The sequence below is a fragment of the Saimiri boliviensis genome, chromosome 11, assembly GCF_048565385.1.
Source record: "Saimiri boliviensis isolate mSaiBol1 chromosome 11, mSaiBol1.pri, whole genome shotgun sequence".
Classification (NCBI taxonomy): Eukaryota; Metazoa; Chordata; class Mammalia; order Primates; family Cebidae; genus Saimiri; species Saimiri boliviensis.
This window is the reverse complement of record NC_133459.1, coordinates 5,775,472-5,801,440: the sequence shown is the minus strand read 5'-3', so window position 1 is coordinate 5,801,440 and position 25,969 is coordinate 5,775,472. Positions and strand designations below refer to the sequence as shown.

At 42.8% G+C, this 25,969-nt stretch overlaps 1 protein-coding gene across 12 annotated transcripts in view; it reads right to left on the bottom strand.

Moving 5' to 3' along the window:
• Window positions 1-25,969, bottom strand: part of CAMTA1 (calmodulin binding transcription activator 1) — a 964,942-nt gene that overhangs the window by 851,634 nt on the left and 87,339 nt on the right. Inside the window, exons 5-6 of one of the 12 annotated variants that reach the window (XR_005580835.2) lie at window positions 16,877-16,974; window positions 9,007-9,558 (exon numbers count right to left, since the gene is read on the bottom strand). The exons of 10 other annotated variants lie outside the window; for them this stretch is intronic. The gene's annotated coding sequence lies outside the window, so the exon portion shown is untranslated. Of the gene's footprint in view, window positions 1-9,006; window positions 9,559-16,876; window positions 16,975-25,969 lie in introns of those variants that run through there. One more of the 12 variants, XR_005580833.2, reaches the window with a different exon arrangement.

Genomic DNA, 25,969 nt, shown 5'->3' with positions numbered 1-25,969 from the left:
TCATTTTACACATCTTGATCCTGAACAGGCCAGGTCCTTTCCTGACTCTGCCGGGGTTCATCCTGTTTGTCCCCTCCTACCTGAACCTGTTCTCTACTCGGGCACATAGAGAACCAGGCAGAGTCAAGGCATCTTAGGCTCCGGTCAAACACGAGAAGGGAGAGATTCTCTTAAACCTAGCCTAACGAACTGATCTCACTCAAAGGCAACTGAAATCCTCTAGCTCCATAGCTTTATCTCCAGGTCTCCGTTCTAAAAAGGTCCATTTCACTATAAATTAACTGAGAAGTTACTGTTTCTACTTGTACAACCCAATCACTGTAATAATGCCCTGATAAAGATAGCAACAAGAATGAAAAGTTGCACAGGGGAGCTTTTGCCAAGCAGATGGGTCTCCTGAGTTCTACAATCCAGTCCCCAACGAGTATATTCAAGACCAAAGTAAATACTTCAACATACAGCTTGGAATGACATAATATATTTGAGACCCAGTGAGTTGGAAATGTGATTCTTTTCTTCCCTAAGGAAGCTGATGCAGAGGGTTCCTCGGAAGTAGTTAATTCAACCCTCTGCATCAGCCTCTTTAGGGAAGAAAAGAATCACAACTGCCACGGTCTCAGGAGCCTTCCCACATTTTCCTCCTGAACCCGTTGATGCAGCCAGGTAGAAACCAGTGATGCTAAAAGTGGCTGACCAAAGTTTAGATTTCTGCAAATCTCTCTATCTTGGCAGACTTGCTACCTAACCCCAGAATGAACACTCGACACAGAAAGCATCTCTGACAGACATGCCACAGGATTTCTCACAGAAAATGCTATCTGGCTCCGAAGGCTGGGTCTGAGGAAATTCAAATTCAGTCTTCAGCAAAGGCAAGCAGTGCGATCCCACTGCCTCAGGAAGGACACAGAGGAAGATCACCACTGGTGAGCTCCTACTATGGACCAAGAATGCTGGGAAATGATCTTTCCATCGCATATGGGGAGAGCTAGGAAAATTTCATGTCCTTCTTGGAACACAGGCTGATTCTGTTAAAGCACAAGCATTCTGTGAATCCCCAAATTTCAACCCTAAAAGGCAAGGTTTAGAGCAATTTTTTCCCAAACAGTTCAAAAAAGTGTGGACAAGAATTTAGGACCAGCTTCTAGGCATCCAGTTCTAAGAAGTTAGAGCTCTCCTTGGAAACTACTGATCTGCAGCGGTCTGCTTCCGTACTGATTTAATCAATGAAAACCTGGGCACTTGTAGGTACATCTAACTGCTCAGAACACAGCTGAGAAGGAAACAGACAGGGTCCCTGTCCTCAAAGAGCTAGTAGGATGGAGAAGAGCTGAAGACAAAAAGAAAAATGAGACAATTTCAGACAGTAATAAATGCTATGAAAAAACCACACTCCCACATGACAGAGTAACAGGGAACTACCACCTGTTGTCAGGCTCTCCGGGGAGGGTCTCTCTAAGGAGGTGAGGTGAGCCCTGAATGGCACAAAGGAGCCAGCACACAAAGATGGGGAGAAGGGGAAATTATTTTAGGTAGAGAAAACAGCGAATGCAAAAAAGAATCACATTTGTTGGATTCCCAGTATGGGAAGGGTCGATGTGCTTAGAAGAAGGAAGGGGTACGTGGTAGGAAATGGAGAGACAGGCGCCAGATGATTCATGCTGACCAGACTCCAAATGGATAGAAAGTCACTGTAGGGCTTGAGCGAGTGACCTAACCCTATTTACATTCTTCGTAGATTGCCCTGGCCGGTGCATGGGGAATCTATTGCTAGGGGAGCAACCTGCAGACAGGGAGTCCATACAGGAAAATGTGACAGCTCTCCAGGCAAAGAAAGGAAGGGTGGCTTGGACTAGGGTGGTACTAGCAGAGATGTACAAAGATGGATCTACCTTGGAAGGAGAAAGACAGATGTTTGGGATGGGGAAGAAAGGGCAGAATCAACAACACTCCCGAGATTCCGGCTTGAACCACTGATGAGTTTCTGTAAGTCAATCTTAGCCTTCATGTTCATAAATATTCTTCCACGCTCTTTCACCAACTTTCAACTTCAACCCACACCCGACACCTTTTAACAGCAGAGAGAGAACACTGCACACTGTCCAAACAGCAAGGCAGATCGAAAGTGTTAATACTTACAATCATGCTTCGAAATGAAAGGTGGGTGAGTTAGGCCCACGCATGGGCTCAGGGCGTGCAAGAAGTTAGCCTGAGCTACACCTCACCGCCTCCCTTGACCTCGCCCTCCCTGCTAAAAAGTCTTGGTCATCCGGCTTTGCAAAGACTCTCCATCTGAAGCAGCTGCTCACAGAGCATTTTCTGCTTCCTTTTGCCAGGCTTTTTAAACAGATACTTTTTCTACCCTGAGTTTGTCACCATTTAAAATGTTGTGCTAGTTAGCAGTAATTATGTAAATGCAAGCCGCCATTTCTATTTTTAAAAGGAACCCCCATTTAGCATTCTTATACCCTGAAATGTTTAAAATAGCTAGTCCAGTGATGCTTTCACTTTATTCAAACTGTTTGTGTGGATTTAAATACAGGTTCAGCAGAAACCAAAGCAAGTCAAACATTTACTTTCTATTAAACGTCTAAATCAGAAGATTAAAAAACTATTTTACATTTAACAGAAAGAAGCCTTCAAATCAGCACAGTGGCAGCTTCCCATATTTACTGCCAAGAAGGGCTGACGCTTGAGAGGTAATCAATTTAGGAAGGGAGGGATGGATTTCTTTAAATTCTTCAAAAAGGGAAAAATACATTTGAGCAAATCTTTTAATTATAGTATCTTCCAAAGAACCTACAAAGCCTTTATTCTTTCCAAACCTAATGCTTTTTAAAGGCAGCTTTTGCCCCTTAATTCCACATAAAATATTCAGTATAGCATAATTAAATTTTATTCCATGCTATTTTTACTGGGTTCACAGAAATAGAGGGTGGCATCATCCTTAAAACAAACTTCCCAGCAACTTCGCTTTCGCAGTGAATGGCTGGTTCTTAAAATTGAACTTAAAATGCAAAACCTACTCCAAATGCCTATTTCAGTTCTGGGTAGACGGGTGGGTACTGAAAAGATAAGTTCATTCATATGTCACACCAACCTTCAAATAAACAATTACCCCAGTTCTCCGTTCACTTAATTGTGCTTGCCACAAGGCACCTGAAAGCATCTATCTTCATTTTCAGCATTTAAATCCTGGAGCCTGTTTTATCTTTCAGTGTGAATCTATCTGGTGGATAAAGAAAAGAGAGAGGGAAAAGGAAAGGAAAGAAGTGCCCATCCACAGTGTCTTTTAGTGCTGAAAGACACTAATCATTTAAGTAAATATTTGGATGGATGCCTGGGTCATCTGTGTGAGGAGTGGGCTTGATGTTTCTGGTCATTTATGTACATTACACAACCAAAATCTTGAATCTCTTTTCCGGTCAGGGTCAGTAAGCTACAATTTAAAACAAACCCCTCTCCCTCTCAGCCTAACAAACAGAATACAGAACAGTACAAAAAGCAAGGATTCACAGTCTCTTAAGTGATCCACAGCAAAGCCCACCAGCCAAGAGAGCCAAGAACCACACCTAGTCTCTCTCTCCCAAGATCATGCAGAACCCCTGATGGAACATAAGCCTGTTAAAAAGCTCAACTCCCTTAGTGTGCATGTGAGGCTAACTCTTTATTTAGAATTCTGCAGACCTATCCACAGAGATTATCTCAGATCACTGGTTACCCACCCTCTTATTCCAGCCAGACTGTCTCATCTGCTCCCTAACTTCATAAAAGCATCACACCTGAAGAGGGCAACCAAACAACAACAAATATTTTTCTCAAGTGACATGTGAAACTGCTGTAAGGGAGCAGCTCGCCCAGCCATGCCAAAGAGGTTACTAGGAAAGTCAGCAGGGACTGGTTTTGGGCGCTGCTTCAGAACTCATAGGTGCCAGACTAGAACAGACAGCTTTGTGCTTCCCCCCAACACGCCCCAGAGACAGAGTCTTGCTCTGTCACCCAAGCTGGAGTGCAGTGATACGATCTCGACTCACTGCAACTTTTGCCTCCTGGGTTCAAGTCATTCTCCTTGCATCAGCCTCCCGAGTAGCTGGGATTACAGGCACCCACTACCACGCCCAGCTAATTTTTTTATTTTTAGTAGAGATGGGTTCCACCATGTTAGTCAAGCTGGTCTCGAACACCTGTCCTCATGATCTGCCAGCCTCAGCCTCCCAAAGTGCTGGGATTACAGGCATGAGCCACTGTGCCTGGCCACAGCTTTTATTTATTTATTTTTAATAGTTCTTTAATGAGGCTGTTAGGACTTCAAAACCTTAAAACATTATATACTCATACATTTGACTTTGTAGTATCGATTCACCTGCTACTGATTTAAAACAAAACACCCACCAAAGTGGTCACAGAGATCTCGCAGTCTGGAACTAGCTGCCACTACAGCCACCAGGACATGGGCTCCTCTGAACCCACGTTTTTCAGAAAAGTTACCTGAGATGCTGTTAGAAATGGAGACCTAGTCGAAAATGAAACCAACTAACCAAGGCACAAGAGGACAAAATTTGATTTTTATACCATAGAAACAGGTATTAAAATTTATATAAAAGCATCTACCCCTACCACATTTGGGAAAAAGAAAATTGCTGGGGAGACTCATTTCTGTTTTCAGATTGAATCCCAAGGTTTCAATAAGACATTCTGCTAGTTTCTCAAGAACCTGGCCCATTTATCACTTTTTCAAACTACATCATATTCTCATTCAAATATCTCAGTGGCTCTTGTAAAAAATATGTCACACATGTCTCTACTGTCAAGGTTTATCTCCAGCACAATATGTAACCCACAGATCACAAACAAGATGTAGCCTCTCAGAAGGGGTGACAGTTATCCCAGAGCCTGCTGAAGGTGCTGGTAGTGTCAACACCAGGAAGAGAATGAGACGAACTCCCAATCTGCCCTACTTGGGATTTCTGAAGGCACAGTATGGTGAGGGTTGGTTAATTCAAGCCCAACGATGCTGATTTTACAATATTCAGTAAAGATCTGGGCTTGACTCAAATGTGGAAACTGTCAACTAGACATTAAAGAATTATTATGCATATGAATGCACAAACAAGATTGCTGAGGTAGAGTTTAGCCATTTTAAAAGGGGAACAACAGCAGTTTCAAAGCCTCCTGATGGCAGAAGTGCGTGGGCTGGTGACGAGGATGTGTCTATGCAACGACTCGCGTGGACCTGGGCTCTCACTCTGGCTGTGCAGTCTCAGCCAGGCTACTCTTTGGCCTCCCTTACAACATTCGGGTTCATGAAAAGGGAGGGACAAAGCTCTCCTTGCTGGTCTTTCAGGGTTGCTAAGAAACCAAATGAGATGTTGTCTGTGGCATCACTTTCTTAAACTGCAGAAGTATATAAAATCTGAGCTGCTATTTTTTTCATATATAATGCTAATCATAGATTATCTATATATTACAACTAGCTGGTGGACTTTCTATTGGGAAGTCCAATAAGCTTGTCTTATTTCTGAATATAAAAAACCTTTTGTTTTGTTTTTTGAAGATGTATGTGCAGCTACCTTGACTTAAACTGCAATTGCTTGGGAAGTAGCTATGAGATGGCAAAAACGGCTAGTTGAAATACGGATGAAAACTAACTACCCTGTGTTTCCTTAGGTTGCACAGCTCATTAACTACACAAGCAGGGGAAATATTTAGGTGTTAAGATCCTGGAAAATCACAGAAGGCTATTCTAATGTCAAATGACCACAGACACAGAGAAAGGTAAAACCAGAAGGCTGGTTTGGAAGCAAATGCTAACACATATCTACAGTGAAATTCAGGGACTCAACACAAAGGTTTCAGTCTTAGCAAAGTGCTTAAGTAGGCATTTAAGCCAAATGGGATCCAAGTTCACAGAGATCAGAAACTGCTCCGGGAAACTCAAGAGTATGAAGGTGGGGATTGCAGAAGAAACTAGGTAAGGGATCCATCTATGGGTGCTCCGAACTATCTTAGCAACTTTGTCATAAATACAAATTATTCTCAAATTAAGTAGTTTTTAATGACCTTTTAAATTAATAAAGGTGGGGAGGCAAGTCTTTGAGGAAAGAAAGGAAAACGTTTTCAGTAACAGTCTGCACAGGTCAATCTGTCAGGACTCTCAGACACATCATCTCCCGTCATCCTCACAACCATCTCTTGACATAGGTTCAAAACACAGGTTACAAACTATTACTGTTTCACAGCTAAATAAACTCATGAAAAGAGCAACTTTCTTGAGGTTCCACGACTTTTTAGAGCGAAGACGGGATTCGGTTGTTGGTCTGCCTGAACCTAAAGCCCTAAGAGTAAAGACCTGGCAAAGAAGGCTAGGCATGGTGGCTGATCACCTCTACTCCTAGCATACCGGGAGGCCGAAGCAGGAAAGCTGCTTGAGACCAGGAGTTCCAAGACCAGCCTGGGCAAGACAGGAAGACCTCAACTCCACAAAAAAATTAAGTAATCAGCCAGGCATAGTGGCTACCACCTTTCGTCCCGGCTACTCAGGAGGCCAAGGCAGGGGGATCATTTAAGCTCAGGAGGTCAAGGTTACAGTGAGCTGTGGTCATACCACTACACTCCCTCCAGCCTGGGCAACAGAGTGACACGTCGTCTCAAAAAGAAAAAAAAAAATCTGTCCAAGGGCCTAAGTGGGCAAGGTGGGCTGCCCTCCAGAGAAGACCAAAATGGGAAACAAAGGCCTATCAAAGACTAACCCACTGGACCGGCCCACCCCAAGCTGTGCCAGTGAGTCACCCAAAGGCCATCAGGGACCCTGTCTTCCTTCCTTAACTCAGGAAGTGACATTGTCTGCTCTTCAAAAGGGAGTTAAGAGATGCATCCAAAAATGGATGTCCTGGTTCCTCATGGGAAACCTCAACACTGGCAATCCCTTCTGACACCAAGTCCACCTGGAAAGTCCCTCACAACCTCAGCTCGCTATAAAGCTGTTACTGAGTCAACACCAGGGCCATGGCTTCACAGAGTAGGAAACTGACAAGCAGTGAACACATGAAAAACACATGAAATACAGGGCCAGTCATAAACTGGCTCCTCTTCAGCAGAGCCTCCGGAAGACTCCTGGGTCACAGTCCCTCTCTGCCTAACATCCTCTGTGTGCCACCAGAGGGCACTAACTTGTGTAACTGCTCTTTAAAATCAGGTCACACACAAACTGCAGGAATGTTGAATGAAAACTAGCCTTCCAATCAATCAAGTGCTAAGTATGCAATTTTGACAGTGGCTTTAAGCATTTACTGGTCAAAATTTTCAATTTAATTCTGCAAAACTTAAAGGTGGACACGTGCAGCAGCAGAATACACTAAAAGCAGCTGATCAAATCTTCAGAGTCATGAAAATAACCTATAAAATAAATGAAATAAAACTCAAGAGGGATGCATTTGCTCCTGCATCTCTGGTCACAGGGGCTGTCATCTGGAGAACCCATCCCAGCATCTTTTACATACTCACACACAATAGAAGAGAGCCAAGAAAACATGCTGATTTCTCCTTTGCTTTAAAAAGCCACTCCTCATTGAATTAGAAGTGGACATTAACCATAATAAAATTACAGTGCCGTTTATTAAGCATGATTAAAACATGATTTAATCTGTGCTAGAATCCTCATCAGACAAGCAGCAAACACTGACGAGTGCACGCTGCAGCCTAGCCTGCTGTTCTAAGGACACCCCACTTACTCTACTCCCCACGTCCCTCTGAGCACCTATACAATTCCATTTTAGTAAAAAGTCAGTCCAACCTTTCATTTCTTGAATGCAACCAAGAATTCTTGACATCTGTATCCTTTGCTGATCATTTATTTGCCCACCAAACTATAAATACAGATTTCTAAGTTCTGCCTCACTACCGCTTCCTACAATTATTTCTTCACCCTAGAATTCATGCTTCTTATACTTTCGTAAGAGTATACGAATACATAATCCAAATAATTCAGTGATCAGTTGAATAAAAGATACACCATGACCAAAGGTTTTTTTGTTTTATTTTGCTTTGTGGTATGTAAAAAATTTAGCCTTTGCTTTTATTTAAAAGGAACTGAAACAGCTTTAATGGTTTGATCAGAAGTACTGGTTACTTCTCTACGTAAAATAAAATTCAAGTTCAACTGGACCTTAGTTTTCCTGATTTTGGTTGACTGCCTTCAGTGTGTAATAAATAACTGAAGTTTACACTGAAATGAACAAAATCTGACAAATAAGCTATAGCTGAAAAGAAGTTTCAGTTCTTTAAACAATTCGTCACAAGTTACTGCTACAAATAAACTCACCTTGAGATAACAGCCTACATCACAGGATACTGTCTCCTTGGTTTTGTTTCTGTTCTTTGTTCGGGAAAAAAAAATCTCCTCAAAGGTTTTCAAGAACAATATTGGTATTCTGGCCTATGCCAACACACAAAGAATAAAGACAAGGTAACCACGGCATCTGTGAAGTTATCTGGAACAAAAGTACTTCTGTTAGTATTATCTAAGTAACTGTCTCCAAGTTCCCTCTAGATCTCTGGTTAATGGTCTACTTGATCTACACAATATTTTGATTTATCTTGTTTACTTGATGCCATAATGTATCTTAAATAATGAAGAGAACCACTAAGTATCTGCCTGTTTTCTGCCTCCCTTTCATTTCTCAATGTTTCCTTCTAGACTCTCACTAGATGTCGGTATTACAGAATTCCAGAGACATGACTCATGTTTCCATGCATCTGTATCTTCTACTTCTTCAGGAGGCACAGATACCATCACACATAGTAGTTTGTAATTCGTAATTCCAAAGTCCCGATATGCTTCAGCTTCTAACAACACCCTGAACTACGCTTCCAGTTATTTCAATCACAACAAAAGCTTTATGCTTCTTCCCAAACTTTCACTGCTTCATCACTGAAAAAAGTATATGTCAATGGCAAGTTAAAGAAAAAACATTCAGAAAGGACGCGACATGAGTGACCCACGCGTTCGCATTCGTTCAACAGCATTTATTTATATCTGCACTGTGCCAGCACTGTCCTATGTATGCACTGGAGATACACAGGGGACAAGACAAAGGCCCTGCTCTCATGGAGCTTCCATTCTCATAAGACAGACAGTAACCCACAGGAAAACATACCACTGCTGGGGCAGGTGCTAGTAAGAAAAAGGCAGCTTGCTGAGGGGACAGAGTGACATCATGGATGGTCATGGAGGCCTCTGGACCAGGAGGTGGGTACACAGAGCCCTGCCCTCCAGAGCTCAGTCATGCTGCAGAACTCCTTCATGATAACTCTGGATGAGGCAAGAGTAGGTCACTTTAATCTATTTCATTTTTAGTAACATTCAGTTCAAATTACTTTGGGGTTTTCAGAACAATTAATTCACTAATAGAACTGTCTTAAAGCCAGACATGGGGCTGGCAGAATGGGAAAGCTTTCCCTATGAATTCTGCCAGGTTTCATTCCAATGTGTCAGCCCTCACGGCTCCAGCTCTGTGGATCCCTCTTCTTTGCTGCAACCATGAACAAGTGTGTGGTGAGAGCCTGAAATAAATAGGTGTAAAACGGGTCAAAACCATCACTTCTCTTTCTGTTTTTAACTGAAGAAAATATGCCCCACTTCCAGAGGCAGAGAGAGGAGGAGACATCTGGGTAAAGGTAAACTAAAGTACATACTAAACACACATGTATATGCATACAGGTCAACAAGTATGTATCTACCCCCACCCACAAACCATACACACGTATGTATACCCATATACGTCTGACTTCTTCACCTATGATAATCCAAAACTGAATCTCGTACAATGGTCTTTTTGCAATCATTAAAGCAAAACTTTTATTGGGTTGTAGGTTTTATCTTTAAGAGGCCACAAAACGTTTTTAAAAGATCAAATAAAAAATTAAAGGTTCAAAGAAGATCAACACTCAGATTCAATTAACACTAATTTTAGAAGAATTTTTTTTTTTTAACTTACTATGCAGATTCAGCAAACTAAAGGTTTGGTTTTTTTCTAACATAGCATCCCAGGGGAGTCATTATGTACAATCAGCTCCTTAATTCAGATGAACGTGTCTAAGTACATATTGATACAACAAAACACAATGCTTCCAGAGGCTCCCTGCTAGACTGTCTGTTGAAGCACAGGACTAAGAAGGCGGACCTCTTCAATTCAATTTTTGGCACTTCCCAATGTTACTTCCTAAGCCAGTTTCATAGATTAGAAGAATATAATACTTCAAAGGGATACTCCAGTTTCCATGAGCAAAACAACTAACATCTCCTAACTGATAAAACAACCTAACGAGTGACAGATGACTTCTACAGGGGCTCTTAAAATGACCAAACATGAACAGTGATGCTGAAGGGAAGCCTTCCCCAGCTTGTTCTTTCATTTCTCTCCCTCACTATTTTGGGGGAAGGGTCAAAAAGGGAGTGGCTTTAGATAAAATACTCAATACTGTGCTCATGAGTCTTCACGGGGCAAGCTGGGAGCATGTGGTAGGGTGTGAAGGGTTCTGTCTCATTTGCTTCCCAAATTTGAGACTGATTTCCAACCAAACCTCAAATCAGCTGAAAATAAGTATGACTGTTTAATTCCAGCGGACCAATGTGAGTAGAAGCTCGCATTCAGGTCTGTGTCCAATGTGCAGAGGCAAGTGACTTTCACAGCCTAGAATAGGTACTGAAAAGAGCATGCTGTAAAAAGTTGTGGGCTTCTTACAAGGAAAGCACTAGTGATATGTATGGCCTATTTTCCTAGTAGTTATCCAACTAAATATCACTTAAGATATCAGCACAACAAATGGAAGATTTCAAGGCAATCAAGTGTCAATTACATTTTTTTTTTTTTTACATAAAATACGAGTTCCTCTGGAATCAGATAGCAGCTTCTGACTTGTTTTCCATTGCTCTTTGTACATTTGCTTTCTGCTACCAAAATTTTAAGACCTGTATAAACAAAAACAGTATTTATTCTTCTCTTCCTCCAAAACACTTACCAAGCTTACATTTTTTACTTGAAGGTATGTTGCCCCACTGTCACTGCCCCCATCCATCCACCCATAACCACGTGCAGATGCTGGGCTCAAGCAAAACAAAAACAAGGGAGGCCCAGCATCCTCACCCAAGGAGCTCCCACTTGAGTGGAGTAAAGACACCAACAGAGATAAATCACAATATGCCATGGCAAGAGCCCTCACAGGACATGGGAAGCAGTGCCCAGGATAAGAGTGAACCAAAGGCCAGGCTGTGCTGAACACAGCCCCCAAGAAAAGGTGCATGGGAAGAGTGGCATGGAAGGGCTGGTGCAGAGACGGGAACAGCAAGTAGGAACAGAGAGAAAAAGTGTCCACACATCAGGGGCGGGGAGAAGGCAGGTGAGATGCAGCTGGGTGGGGCATGTTGCACTTGATCAGGAAGGGGTAGGTTTGGTGTTTCTCTATTTTCACCTGCATCTACACTCAGAGGTGAGAGTTTCAAACTAATGAATACTTTATTAGTAGAGACAAATCCAAAGGACCACAAAAAGAACCACCAGAGCAATGGCAGCATGCATGTGGACTCTGTACCCTGAAGATGAGGAAGGGGGGCAAATGCTTGCCTACTGCAGACCAAATACCTGCCCTGGTTAAGACTATGCTGGCTATGCTGGTTCAAGTTTCAGTTTCAGCAGCAAATTTCTGAAGGAATAAATGAATTGCAAGTTTAAATGTTATACTTTGGATATTTTGAGCACTCTAATGACTCAGGTATAAACAGAAAATAATTTTAAAATGTCAGAACTCTCATTTTCTTAGTCCCCTAAACATACAAACTGACCTTCACTTTCAAAGAAACTAGAATTGTGTGTGAGCCAAATTGAGTAATTATACTAACAATGCCTTTAAAAAGCTAATATTTTTTTAAAAAACAAATACTTCCATAACGTGTTATAATTTACAAGTGATATAAAATAGCTCTTCTTTTGCTGGGATCCATTCCATTCCATTCATCATAAAGATTTCTGTGTGAAGGGTGACTTTGTAAGCAAAACACCATTTAGTGGGGAGAAAAACCTCAAAACAAATTACAAGAAAGCCATTAATGTTCTTTTAATTTCTTGCTTAATTTCCAGTTCTTTGTATCCATACACTTCCTCATCAGATGGAAATATTTTAATTAGAATAAAGAGAGTTTAAGAAAACGTATGTAATGAGTAAGCTTTCATTATTACTAAATGGCATTAACTGAGCTTTCTGTCATGTGAATACAATGGTGCGGGAAGAATACTTCATGGGAAAGAAAGGAAAGCAACACAGCTGGTGATAAAGCAGAGTCTCTACATGCTACCAGGAGATTTCCAAAGGTGGGGCACCGACAAGCGCTAGACTACTTAGATGGCGCATTCCCAGGACTTTACTACAAAATGCACAATTACTCCTTCAACACACAAGGCATCCAAGAACACACGCTTCACAAATACTTGCCTCAAAATGAGCTCCCTTCCTAACAGTGGGGTTTGTAAGTAATTTTTGAGAATTCTTTGGTTAATCATGATACTGCAGGCAACAAACTCAAGGGAACCTGAAGTAAGCTTAAACCCGATAAAGGTACAGAATCAGGGCATCCATTAACCTCTTCCTTGGAGGCGTTCATGAGCAGCTCACATGATTAAAATGAAAACTAGTAACAGCATGTGTGCTGCTGAGATTCTCCTGTTCGCTCTGTCAAAATAGTTTACTTTCCTGGCCTACAAGGCTAAAAAATATCTGATATTATCAATGTTTATTAATCTTTAAAGACACATTTTGTGGATCAAAGCCAAACAAAGCGTGTGTGCGTGTGTGTGTATGTGTGTGTGTGTGTGTGAGAACGAGCTAAATTCTCTGCATGGCAAATGGCTGCTCACGCCTGCCCTTTTGAAGGGTTCAGATGAATGTGGGCAGATTCTGTACGCTGCTGCCCTGCATCACATGAGACTGCCTCAAAGCCACTGAACGTCAGCTCATGGCTCATTCGAACACATTTAGGATTGTTAAGTAAAACTAACAGAATTTGAGGAATTTAAGAATTATGCCTAAATAAAGACAGGCAAACACATGCCAAAATAAAGGTAAGAAACTAAAGGGTATTTTTCTCCTGGCTTTAAAAAAAAAAAAATGGCTGTTAATGAGTTGTTCACAATGGGTTAACATTTTCATTAGTGACTCAAAATGTAAGTCCTACTGGAAAAGGTGCCATTTGGGGAAGATCCTGTCAAAATTTGAAGTGTGCATTCCAGTATTTTACTATGACTCAGAAATCTTGCCCTCAAACCCCATGATTCCAGAAGATACCACCTGGACTGAAAATGAGGCAATCATAAATCCCTCAGAATCTCACAGATGCACAGATGCTTGAGAAGTGAGACAAGATCACCGTCAAGAGATGCTTCCTGGACCAGGGCATGGTGGTTCACACCTGTAATCCCAGTGCTTTGGGAGGCCAAGGTGGGAGGATCACTTGTCCACAGGAGTTTGAGATCAGCCTGGGAAACATAGCAAGACCCCACCCCTAGAAAAAAATTAAAAATTAGCTGGGTATGGTGGCACATTGGTACTCCTAGCTACTCAGGGGCCTGAAATGGGAGGATCACTTGAGCCCAAGAGTTCAAGACTGCAGTAAACTATGTTCACACCACTGCATTCCAGCCTGGGCAACAATGTGAGACCTTGCCTCAAAAAAAAAAAAGACTAGAGAAAAATGCCCACTTGGCAGGTTGAAGGCCAAACCAGTGGCCACTGAAGCACCTGACCTCTACCAACAGCCATGGTGTCCCCTCCTTCCTCTTCAACTCTGCTCCCCTCAGAAGGAGTCAGAAATGGTTCTATATCTACATGGCCAATCCTTCATAAATCATGGCCTCCTTGTTCCTTTACCTGCTTCCCCTGTGATAATCCTGGACTATACTCCACGGCCATCCCATGAGCTGTCCAGTATGGCAGCCACTGTGCACCTGAAATGTGTCTACTCCAAATTAGAACATAATGGAAATATAAGATATATACCAATTTCAAAAACTTCATGCCAAAAAAAGTAACATCTCAATTTTTATATTGATTACATGTCCACATAATGTAGAGATGTTGGGTAACATAAAATATATTACTAATGTGTGTTTCCTTTGTTTCCTTTTACTTCTTAAAAATATGGCTACTAGAACATTAAAAATTACACATGACACACTGATACCACTACTGTACAGCAGAACCCTTGACCTTAATGTAACCAAAACTGACCCCTCCCTCTATAATACCAATTTCAAGTATTCTACTCTTCGGCTATCTCAACTCCAACAACTCCTTGACCCTACTCCTTCAATCCACTGACCCCATAACCCTCAGCTCCTTCATGCCTCCTGGTTCCTTGCCTGGCTTGCACTACACTGTCTATCCTCAATCCTCAGATCAACTCTTTTGTGCATTGCTCAACTAACTCCCTGATGCCTCTTCCCTCCACTATACTCACCTGGCAAAATCCTAATTCCAGGTTAAATCCAACTCCCAGCCTCTCCTGGCCTACACTTAGGCTGTAGAAAGCAGAATTCCTTCAGAGCCTCAGCTCAGCTCCCTATCCAGTCATTTTTGCTTGAACCAGCTGGAACTCGGTTTTTATCCTCACCATTTCACTCATACAGCTCTTATCAAAGTCACGAGCGATCTCCCACTGCCAAGCCCACAGTGAAACCCCAGTCTGTATCTTGCTCCAGCTTTAGCAGCATCTGACACAGATGATCACTCTTCTTTGAAACATGCACTTCCTTGGCCGGGCACAGTGGCTCACACCTGTAATCCCAGCATTTTGGGAGGCCAAGGCATGTGGATGGCTTGAGGTCAGGAGTTCGGGGCCAGCCTGGCCAACTTGGTGAAACCCCGTCTCTACTAAAATTACAAAAAGTAGCCGGGCATGACGTCTGTAATCCCAGCTCAGGAGGCTGAGGCAGGAGAACCCACGGAGTGGAAGTGGCAGTGAGCTGAGATCGCACCACTGCACTCCAGCCTGGGTAACAGAGGGACACTCTGTCTCAAAAAAAGAGGTGGGGAGGGGCGAGCGCAGTGGCTCATGCCTATAATCCCAGCACTTTGGGAGGCCAAAGCAGGTGGATTACAGGGTCAGGAGTTTGAGACCAGCCTGGCCAACACAGTGAAACCCCACATCTACTAAACATACAAAAATTAGCCAGGCATGGTGGTGCATGCCTGTAGTCCCAGCTACTTGGGAAGATGAAGCAGGAGAATAGCTTGAACCTGGAGACAGAGGTTGCAGGGAGCTGAGATCGCGCCACTGCACTCCAGCCTGGGCAACAGAGCGGGACTCCGTCTCAAAAAACAAAAAACGAAAGAAAGAAGCATGCACTTCCAGGACACCCCCGTCTCCTGTCTTCCCTCTCTGGTTGCTTCTCATTCTCCTTTGCTTCCTCTCTACCTGCTTCTCCTTAACACTGGGTGTCCCAGGGCTCCATGTCTAGACTTCTCTATTGTACATACTCCCTAAAAAACTATCCAGTCTCACATAACCCCCTATATGCTGAAAACACTCAAAATCAAGCTCCAGCCTCAGCCTCTCCTTGAAGCTACACACTGAAAACATGTACCTGCCTATTCAGCATCTCCACCTGGCATCTCACAGTCAACACGTGCAAAACACAACATGCATTCTCTTTACCCCTCCACCCAGCCTGCTGTTCCCAGTCTTCCTGATCTCAGTAAAAGGGAATAGCATTCTCCCAGTTACTCAGTGCAAAAACATGGTCATCATCCCTGACTCTGCCTATAGGAACCCAATCTACTAGCTCTTCCTTTCACACATATTCCACACATGACCACTTCTTCCTGCCCTGGTCCAGGCCATCATCAGTTCTTGAAACAATCTCCTCACTGGTCTCTACTTTTATCCCTATCCCCCAAATCAGGATCAACAACTCTTTTTGGTAAAGGGTCAGACAGCAGATCTTTCACCCTCTACAGGCCATGTGCTCTCCATTACAACTATTTAGCTTGGCTGTTACAGGTCAAAAGCAGCCTCAGATAATATACATACGAGTGCGGCTGTTTCAACAGAACTTGAACTGAAAGTGGACACTGAAATTTGAATTTCATATAGTTTTCCTGTGAAACAAAATACGAATTTGTTTCAGCATTTTAAAATGTACAAAGCATTCTTAGCTGGCTAGCTGTACAAAAACGGGTAGTGGGTTAGATCTGGCCACAGGCTGTGGTCTGCTGACCCTGCCCTGGACAATTCTCTGCACTACATTCAGAGTGATCCTTTCTGTCACATCTTTTTCCAGCTCAAAAATCCTCGGGTGGCTTTCCCTCTCATCTGGCAAAACCAAAAGACTGTGCGTGCCATGCCCTGAAAGGCCGCACAGGACACTGCTTCCCGACTGCCTCACCTCCCATGCCCCTCCCCATGCTCTGCGCAGCAACACCGGCCTCCTCGTTATCCTCCTGGCTTCTCTTTCGCCATTGCCAAATCTATCTACATCTATCCTAGGGTCTTTGCTTTTGCAGTTCCCTCTGCTTGGAATACGTTCACTCTAGATATCTATGCGGTCACAGTGTTGCTTCCTTCAAGTGGTCACAGTGTCGTTTCCTTCAAATCACCTCACCAGAGACACTCGCTCAGTTATGGTAGAATAGCACGCACATCCAGACAACCAAGAATACTCTCATTGTGTACCTTGCCGCACTGTTCACCACACTATCACTGACATATCTCCCTTTCTTTAGAAATAAACAGATGGGGCAGTTTTTAAAAGAGAAGCAAAATACCACTGTGATTAAAGGCATGAAATACGGAGTCCAACGACCTAGACGGGAATGCAACAGCACCACTTACTAGCTGTGTGCCGCTGAGCAAGTTAATTCAACTTCTCTGTATCTCAGTTTCCTGGTCCACGAAATGGGGATAATGACAGCACCTCCTTCCTCAGTGTTCTGAAGAGTGAGTGAAGAAATATAATTGGCACATATAAGCTCTAAATTATTTTTATTTTTATTATTTATTACTCCCTCTCCCTCAACCAGAAAATAAGCTCTTCGAGGGGATGACATGGTTTTGTTTATTTCTTCATTCTACATAGCTATGACAGTGTCTAGTAGTAAGTATTTCTTGAACAAACAAATATTTGAATTTAAGTCACTTTAGGGTGGGCAGAACACTCCACCCCCTCCCATGATCATACAGATATCAGATAGAACAAATGCTTCCTTAAAATCTATTAAGAGGCCAGACACACTGGCTCATGCCTTTAATCCCAGCATTCTGGGAGGCCGAGGTAGGCAGATCACCTGAGCTCCAGAGTTTGAGATCAGCCCAGGAAACAAAGTGAAACTCCCTCTCTACAAACATACAAAAAATTAGCTGAGTGTGGTAGTGTGCCCCTCTGTTCCCAGCTACTCAGGAGGCTGAGGTGGGAGGACTGCTTGAGCCCGGGAGGTAGAGGCTACCATGAGCCAAGACCACGTCATGGCACTCCAGCCTGACCAACAGAGCGAAATCCTGCCTTTAAAAAAAAAAATCTATTAGAGGCTGGGCATGGTAGCTCACGCCTATACCCCCATGCCTTTAGAGGCTGAGACAGGAGTATCATTTGAGGCCAAGAGCTTGAGACCAACGTGGACAACATAGCAAGACCCTGTAGATACAAAAAAGTAAAAACAGTTAGCAGGATGTGGTGGTATACACCTCTGGTCCCACCTACTCCAGAGGTGAGCCTAGGCATGTGAGGTTACAGTGAGCGATCATCATGCCACTGAACCCCAGCCTGAGCAACAGAATGAAACCCTGTCTCTATTTTAAAAAAAAAGAAAAAAACCTACTAGAGAAAGAGAAATAAAAAGCCTACCATTCCAGGTGGGTTTGGATGCTTCTCTATTTCCTACCCTGAAGCGAGGCATAATGCTGTTCTGAGTAACAGTGGTTTCACTTTATAAGAAACCTCCTGCAGGGCGGGGAGCGGTGGCTGATAATTGTAATCTCATCACTTTGGGAGGCCAAGGTAGGAGGAACACTTAAGCCCAGGAGTTTGAGGCCAGCCTGGGCAACAGAGACTCCATCTCTACAAAACTAAATAGAAAAAATTAGACAGGCACAGCAGCATGAGTAGTCCCAGCTACTCAGGAGGCTGAGAGGCTGCTGGAGCCTAGGAGTTCAAGGTAGCAGCAAGTTAAGATTGTCCCACTGCACTCCAGTGGTTAGGTTCTTGATCTGGGTGACAGAGCAAGAACCTTGTCTCCAAAAAAAAGAAGCCTTTATAATCTAAACTTGTGTTGTATACTCAAAGGTTACATGTTCAGCTCTTGAGCCAAATTCGTGAAGAAACAGATTTCATAGTCAGGTTCAAATTCCACATGCAAAATGCCAACCTGATACCTAGTAGCACAATTGTAATCTTACAGTATTTTCTAAACACAACCACAAACGGCTGTTTATTCAGAGCAGCTTGCATTTAATTGACTTCTAAAACCAAAGGACATCTCACCAAATAACTGAAGGCTTCCCCAAGCCAGAAACTGATGGACACATTTCCGTCTACCAGCAAGACACCAGCTTCGCTCACAGTACCTCACAGGGTCTTGTGGGTTTGGTATGTCTCCTTACACTTAACACACACACACATTTCTCCAGGGATGACTGAGTTTTGATTCAGAGATGGTATTAAGATAAAATACTTCGGGTTCTACATTTGATAACATAGTCCTTAATGTGAAGATGCTTATCTATATCCCAGCATAACATGGGCTCTTTTTCAAGCAGAAACTCTGCTTCCTTTAAAAGAAGTGCAGGGATAGTAAGGTACTTCACTGTTCAGCAAAGCAGGAATGACTCTCAGCCTCTAAACTAAAACTCTTCTCTGTGATACAAGAAATGAACATCTTCAGTACTGGTTCTACCAAGCAGAAAATGAATTCGTGAGACGTAGATAGTAAAAACATACGTTTAACAACTAGTATGTAATTCTGTTGTACAGCTGCCCATCTACACTGAATGCCTGAAAATGACATGTGTGACAAAGTTAAAGGTTATGAGGAGGGGTAAGACACTGGGGTTACAGAATGAGTGAAGCCCAAGAAGTCAAGGTGCACTGCCATGGACTTTACTGTCTGCTCCAACTTCCTGCTGATGATGAACTAGAACAAATGGCTGGGGTTCCTGCAGGGACCAGTTCCTTAAGAAGTGATATGAAAGAAGTCTTCTTCTGTCACTCTTTATGGGCGTTTTTGTTTTTCGTTTTTTAATTCTGCACTCGACTGACCATTAAGGTCACTGTGACACAGCAGAGAGGATCTGCATAAGGCAGACAGGTACAAGTCCCTTCTCAATTCTACACGGCTATACGGTAGCAATGCCTGAAAAATCAGGATGATAGCACTCTAAATACTGTATCTAGCTGATGAACACCTTGTTAGCTTTTGTGATCTAGCACAAAACCACACGTCTTGTGATCTACCAGCTGGGCTGTGGTAGTGCCTTGACTTGAGGCTTAAAAGCTTTGGTTGGGACGTAACTTTGATGTATTGTCTTTCATTTCAAACTGCAATTATTATCCTTGGATCTGGCATCATGTAGAGTGCTACCAAAATTAGATTACGGTTAGTTTATAAGACAACCTATTCCCCTTGGTGTACCACCACGAATGTTGCTACTCTCAGCTTTGCATGCTTGCAAGATCGAAAAGCCACGGCTGTTTGGTTTACAGGATGTGGGGATAAGAACCATCTGCCTGGTCTGGTGTTTCTTTAATTAAAACTTTAATTACAGATATATCTCTGCACAGATACGTGCAGTCTATCAGCTCCTATTCCTAATTACCTGTGCTAATGAGAAATGAAAAGAGAGTTAATGTTTGCTGAGTGTCTACTATGTGCAAGGCCCCATAATCAGGTGCTCCAAGGTGAACTAGAGCAGGCAAAGTAGATCCCAGGTCGAACCTCGGCCAAGAGTTTCCCCTACCAGTCCTTTTCCCACCATTACAAAAGAGTGACAAAAGTCATTCCTGTTTCTCTTTTGGACATATGAAAAGCTTAGAGGTACAAAGTACTCAAAAGGATTCACACAGCAGAGAGAAAAGGGGGTAGATTCCCAAACATATGAATAGTCCCAAACTTCAAATAATCGAAGTTCTGCGGCTAGTATATGCAACAGTCTGTCATGTGGCGTATTTCCAATGCCACCTGAAGATGTGTTTGCAAAGCGAAAAACCTACTCTAATCCTAGGATTCTGAGGCGCATCACACAGTGCACGGTAACCACAGCCACAGTTTCCCAGGGAAACAATAACCACAAATGAGAACAAGCAGGAGATGTTTCCTGTTATTTCCTGACTATGCAGCAATGTTGCTGCCGACTTCTCCTTCATTCACTCCCTTTCTACCCAGGGCAAATCTTCATTAAGGAATGACAAAAATATCTTTCCACACCTTCACCATGTGTTTCTTAGGCTCCTCAAAAGCCTCAAGCAGGATTAAACACGATCAGGATGGACCCCTAAAGCAGCCCACTTAGTGGTGCCAAGGCCAACAGGACAGGGTCTAGGGCACACCCAAAGCTTCATGACTTTAACACTGACGAAGTCCCTGCTTACCCTCAAAACTGCCCTAACCTTCTATCATTTGTTTCCATGAGAGGTGACGACAGGAGGAGAATTACTTGACTGCTTCTCCAATGTGTCTAGAGGCAGGCAGTCAACGCAGCAGCTATGTTGTCACACTGGTTCTGCTTCCTCCTTCCCAACTCTCACTCAGTTAAGGACACAGAGGAGAAGGGGGTGAGTCTTGGCCTGGAGGCGGGGACTGAAGACACACCTTTCTGTCTCAGGAGTGCGTTCCTCACCACCAAAAATGAAGGGTCCAACCCAGATGATCTTAGACCTTCCAGCTCTAAAAACTATGCAGCAGATATGCTAAAAGCCTAATACAAGTGACCTCTTGAACGGCCCAAATCCATCTTAATGCCCAATATTCTGTACTATTCAGTGACTGAAGCCTGCCGTTTCTCGACCTATCTAAATCTGTGAGAATAAATTACCTCAGCTCTTCAAGATAAACCACTTAAGTTAGGACAATCACAAACAAAATCTAACAATTTTCAAGCTAATGAGGGGCAGTGCCTACTTCTTTGAAAGACAGATACTAAGACAAATTAAGAAACGTTCATTTGGCCAGGTACACTGGCTCACCACTGTAATCCCAGCACTTTGGGAGGCCAAGGCGGGTGGATCACCTGACGTTAGGAGTTTGAGACCAGCCTGGCCAACATAGTGATACCCTGTCTCTATTAAAAATACAAAAATTAGCCAGGCATAGTGGCAAGTGCCTGTAATCCCAGCTACTCAGGAGGCTGAGGCAGGCAAATCGCTAGAATCCAGGAGGAGGAGGTTTGTGGTGAGCCACGATCGTGCCATTGCACTCCAGCCTGGGCGACAAGGGCGATCTCAAGAAAAAAAAAAAATTAATAAAGAAATGTTCATTTGAACATCAACTATATGGAGGCACCCAAAGGGTTTCAAGTACTTCACAGTCTGATGACAGATACACTGTAAATATACGGTAGATAAGGCTGGGAACGGTGGCTCACACCTATATTCCCAACACTTTGAGAGGCCGAGGCAGGCAGATCACCACGTCAAGAGTTCAGGACCAGCCTGGCTGATATGGTGAAACCCTGTCTCTATAAAAATACAAAAATTAGCTCAGCGTGGCAGTGCATGCCTGTAATCCCAGCTACTCAGGAGGCTGAGACAGGAGAATTACTTGAACCCAGGAGGCAGAGGTCACAGTGACCCGAGATTGCTCCACTGCACTCCAGCCTGTGGAGAGCGAGACACAGTCTCAAAAAAAAAAAAAAAAAGAAATGGTAGACAGTGGAAAAAAAAGAAAACAGGGGAAGACGGAACTATGGAGGAGAAGAAAAGAAGGGAACAATAAACCTATAAAGAGAGGAGAAGAAAAAAGAAAAATGAAAGAAGAAGGCAAGCAGAGCCCTCTCCTTCATTTCACTCTAAGTTCAAACCTGCTTTCTGTGGTGGTCAAGTGCTCACTCATGGAAGAAGGTATTCTACAGGGTGGATGCCAGGAACTTTTCCTACAGAAACAGTGCCAACAAATGATGGCTGAACTAAACTGGCCCATAAAACTCATTTTACCTTACACTGGAATCAACTGCAGAATCCACAGCACTGGCCCACACTCCAGAAGCACAGATACACAGGCGCACAATTTAAGAACCTATTTGTTTTCTTCTTTACGAAATAAACTTCCTGTATTTCTGAACCTATTGATCTCTGTAGAACAAGAAGTCTCAGGGTGGGGCAAGTGTTTGTTTTTTGGGTTTTTTTTAATGGATTATTTTAAAAGCTATACAGAGGATTCTAGATGTGCAGCCAGGACTAAGGAAGCCACTGGTTTAAGAGTCCCTAAAAGAGCCACATATGTGACAAAGCCTTCCACGGGGAGCAGGGAGAAGGGCAGTTGTTGAAGCCAGCCAGGGGTCTTCAGAAGTTAGAGGTGCTGTTATGTTAAAAGGTCTGATGGCTGAGGGATGATAATGCATATAACTGAGGTTCCTGCAACCAAAAGGGCAAAACCGTTTCTTGGGAGTGGCTCAGCCGGGTTTGCAGATCAATGCAAGGCAGCAGTGCTGTGACATGAGTGGCACTTGGATTTAAGTGCCAGTTTGGCAGTTTACTGAGGGTGTGAGCCTGGGTGAATTTATTTAACCTACCTGGGCATCAGCATTCTCAGGTACAAAATGGGGTGAACATACCACCCACCTTGTAGATAAATGTGGATAATTAAAATGTATTGAGGCCGGGCGCAATAGCTCACACCTATAATCCCAGCACTTTGGGAGGCCAAGGCGGGAAGATCATGAGGTCAAGAGACGGAGACCATCCTGGCCAACATGGTGAAACCCTGTCTCTACTAAAAAATACAAAAATTAGCTGGGCATGGTGACACATGCCTGTAGTCCCAGCTACTAGGGAGGCTGAGGCAGGAGAATCACTTGAGCCCAGGAGGCAGAGGTTGCAGTGAGCTAAGATTGCACCACTGCACTCCAGTCTGGCAACAGAGCAAGACTCCGTCTCAAAAAAAAAAAAAAATGTACTGAAAGCCCCAGGATGAATATGTAACAGGCATTCTTACACACTCAGGAAAGACAGTGACGTCCCTTCCACCTCACTCAAGAGGACATTGAAGCCTCACGCAGCTGGGTAAAAACCCCGAAAAAGTTCAATACTTCTGACTCCTTCAAAGCTACCTAGACAGCTTACCGAGAATGAAAGGGAACGAGAAAGGCTAACTAGGTAAAAGGTGGGTCTGTCCCTCAGGTTTCCTTCCTTGTCCCTCCACAGCCAAAAACAGTGAAAAAAAAACTATCAACAAAGGGTTAAGGAGCTCTTTGTGATCTAAACTTTTCTTCCTAAGAGATTAAAGACCCAGATTTAACTTTACGAACCCGAACTTCCATCTGTTTTAGAGGTGCCTAATTACCATAAACTATTCAGTTCCTCTCTCTAAACATACAAGGGTCTCTAAGTCAATGTGAGAAAACTACAGGGAGAATTGTTTTGAGTCTAATTTTCTGTAAGGTATAGTCCCCCTGCTCAGGTTTTCTGGGTGTGAACATCAGCCAAACTACACAGCAGGCACTGCTCTAAACACTTTGCATACATGTGCTCAGCTAAAACTCACTAGGATCCTTTGGTGGGTACTATTATTATCATCCCAATTTAAAGAGGAGAAACTCAGGCACAGAGAGGTTGGGTCAGACCATTTCCAAGAGGTCAAGGTAGGATTCGAACCAAGGCAGCCTGGCTCCAGAGCCCATGGTCCTGGTCTTTTACCACTGAGTTCACTACCACTGCCTCTCTGCATGATGCTTATGCCTGCCAACAGCATAGCCATAGGATGAGGCTCAATTTCAAAAGCACCTTTCTTCTGAGTTCCCAGTGTGTCTGTCATACAGTTTCATTTATCCTCCCAACAACCCTAAAAAGCAAGTGGGAGACACACAGTATCTACATTTCACAGAGGATAAAACAGAAGTAGCATCAATGAAATGTCTTACAACTCCTAAATTTTAAGTCAAACAGCTAATTTCACTGTTTTTACACCAAAATGAAAGTCTGTTGGAGTATTTCAGTTTTGTGTGACTACCTCAACAGATACCAATAACATATCCAGAGACTTTGCTAGTTCGAAGCAGGTTATCTGACTCTCCGATGAAGGCTTTTCTCAATCAATCACATTTACAAAAACATCCATTGGCTTACAACCTACTGAATGTCCTAAATACTAACCAAATAAACAGTGCTCATTGAAAATAAGCCATAAATGTGTCCATGTACTAGCTCTCTTAGAAAAATGAGGTTATCTTAAAATGTATGAAGCAGAACACTTAAAAGAAAATCTAACTGATCTAACAGCAAAATAAAATTAAGAAAATGAAAACTTTTATCGTCTTCACCTGTTAATGTCCCTTTAGCTCTTATTGGACTTACAAATAAAGTACTGTCTACCTCAAAGGCAGATGGGAGCCCAAGGAAAGCCAATTCCATCAACAGGGAGCTGGGGCCCTCCTAGGGGCCATCAACCAGCTCATCCCTCAGGGGTCAGCTGGTTCCAGGCTGCCTGAGCATGAGGAATGGAGGCAGCAAGCAGTCATGGCCTCCTGCAGCCCTGGGCTTCCATGTACCATCCACTGAGCCAGATGCCATTCCTTTAGTGCTAGAAGGACACGGCATCAAAGGAACAAATAAAGGACATACCTAAGGCAAAAAAGTCTGTGGGGACCGGGAAAACATGTCAGCACAACTGTGAAAGGCATCATTTAAAAAAAAAAAAAAAATCACCTTAAAATTCAAGGTTCAGCAAGAAAGTTGCCCCTGACTACTGGGACATTATAAATCACAAGGGCTTTATAATCACAGGCTGTTGTACCTATTTGTATTTCTCATATTTGATATTTTGCAATTCTGTGAAAAGAAGAAATACCCAACAGGCCAAAGGCAGCTTTCAGGTATACAAGTATACTAAGCAAAAACAAGCTTGTGAGCCTTGAACAAAAGTGTTTGTGAGAGTTCCAATCGCCAGTGAACAGCTAACCACGACTAATTTTAATTTGTGGTTCTAATGAATGATATAAACTTTTATAGGTATCAACAAAGCTCAGAGAGGACTTAAATCCATTTCAGTGCTCATTTAGCAGCTTCAGCTGTGTGCAATTAAAACATCAGCATTAAATGTTAGAGAATAAAATAATGAGACACTTAAAAAGTAATCTGTGCTTCAGTGGGCCATGCTGAGAGAATTCACGATTTTTTTTTTTTTAAGGACATGATTTCTTAAGAGTATCTTGCCAGTTCAAAGAATTGACTCAAGTTTAACTTTTGTCTTTTGATTCTGGTTTGTTTTGCTTTAGATTAAGAATTTTCTGAAAAGAGGAATACAATAAAAATGCATCGTTTGAAAAACAGTCATGAAATTGCATATGGCAGAAATCGGTCTGGTATTGAGACCATCAGGGCTGACTGACCAACCAGGTTTTGGCAGAGACAAAAGTATATTTTTTGGTCATGTTAAAATTGCTGCTCATTCTTAACTTATGCTTCAAATTAAATAAATATTAAAGGAGTGGAGAAAGGTGAATTTGGGTTATGAGACAACTTTGTATTTTTCTAGTCCTTAAATGAAATTTAAATTAAAAGTCTAAGCTTTTTCTCCCCAAAATACTTCAGAATACGAAATATAATCTGAGGATGTAGAATGTGGCAGCTAAGACTAATAAATTCAAGTTGCTACTATTTCTGAAAGAAAGACAAATTACTCTACAGAGGAAGGGGTATGTGGTAATGGTGATGGGGAGGCTGTATGTGTGAGAAGGTGAGGGGCAGTGGTTTGGGTGGTTTGGGTGTAGAGGAAAGGTATG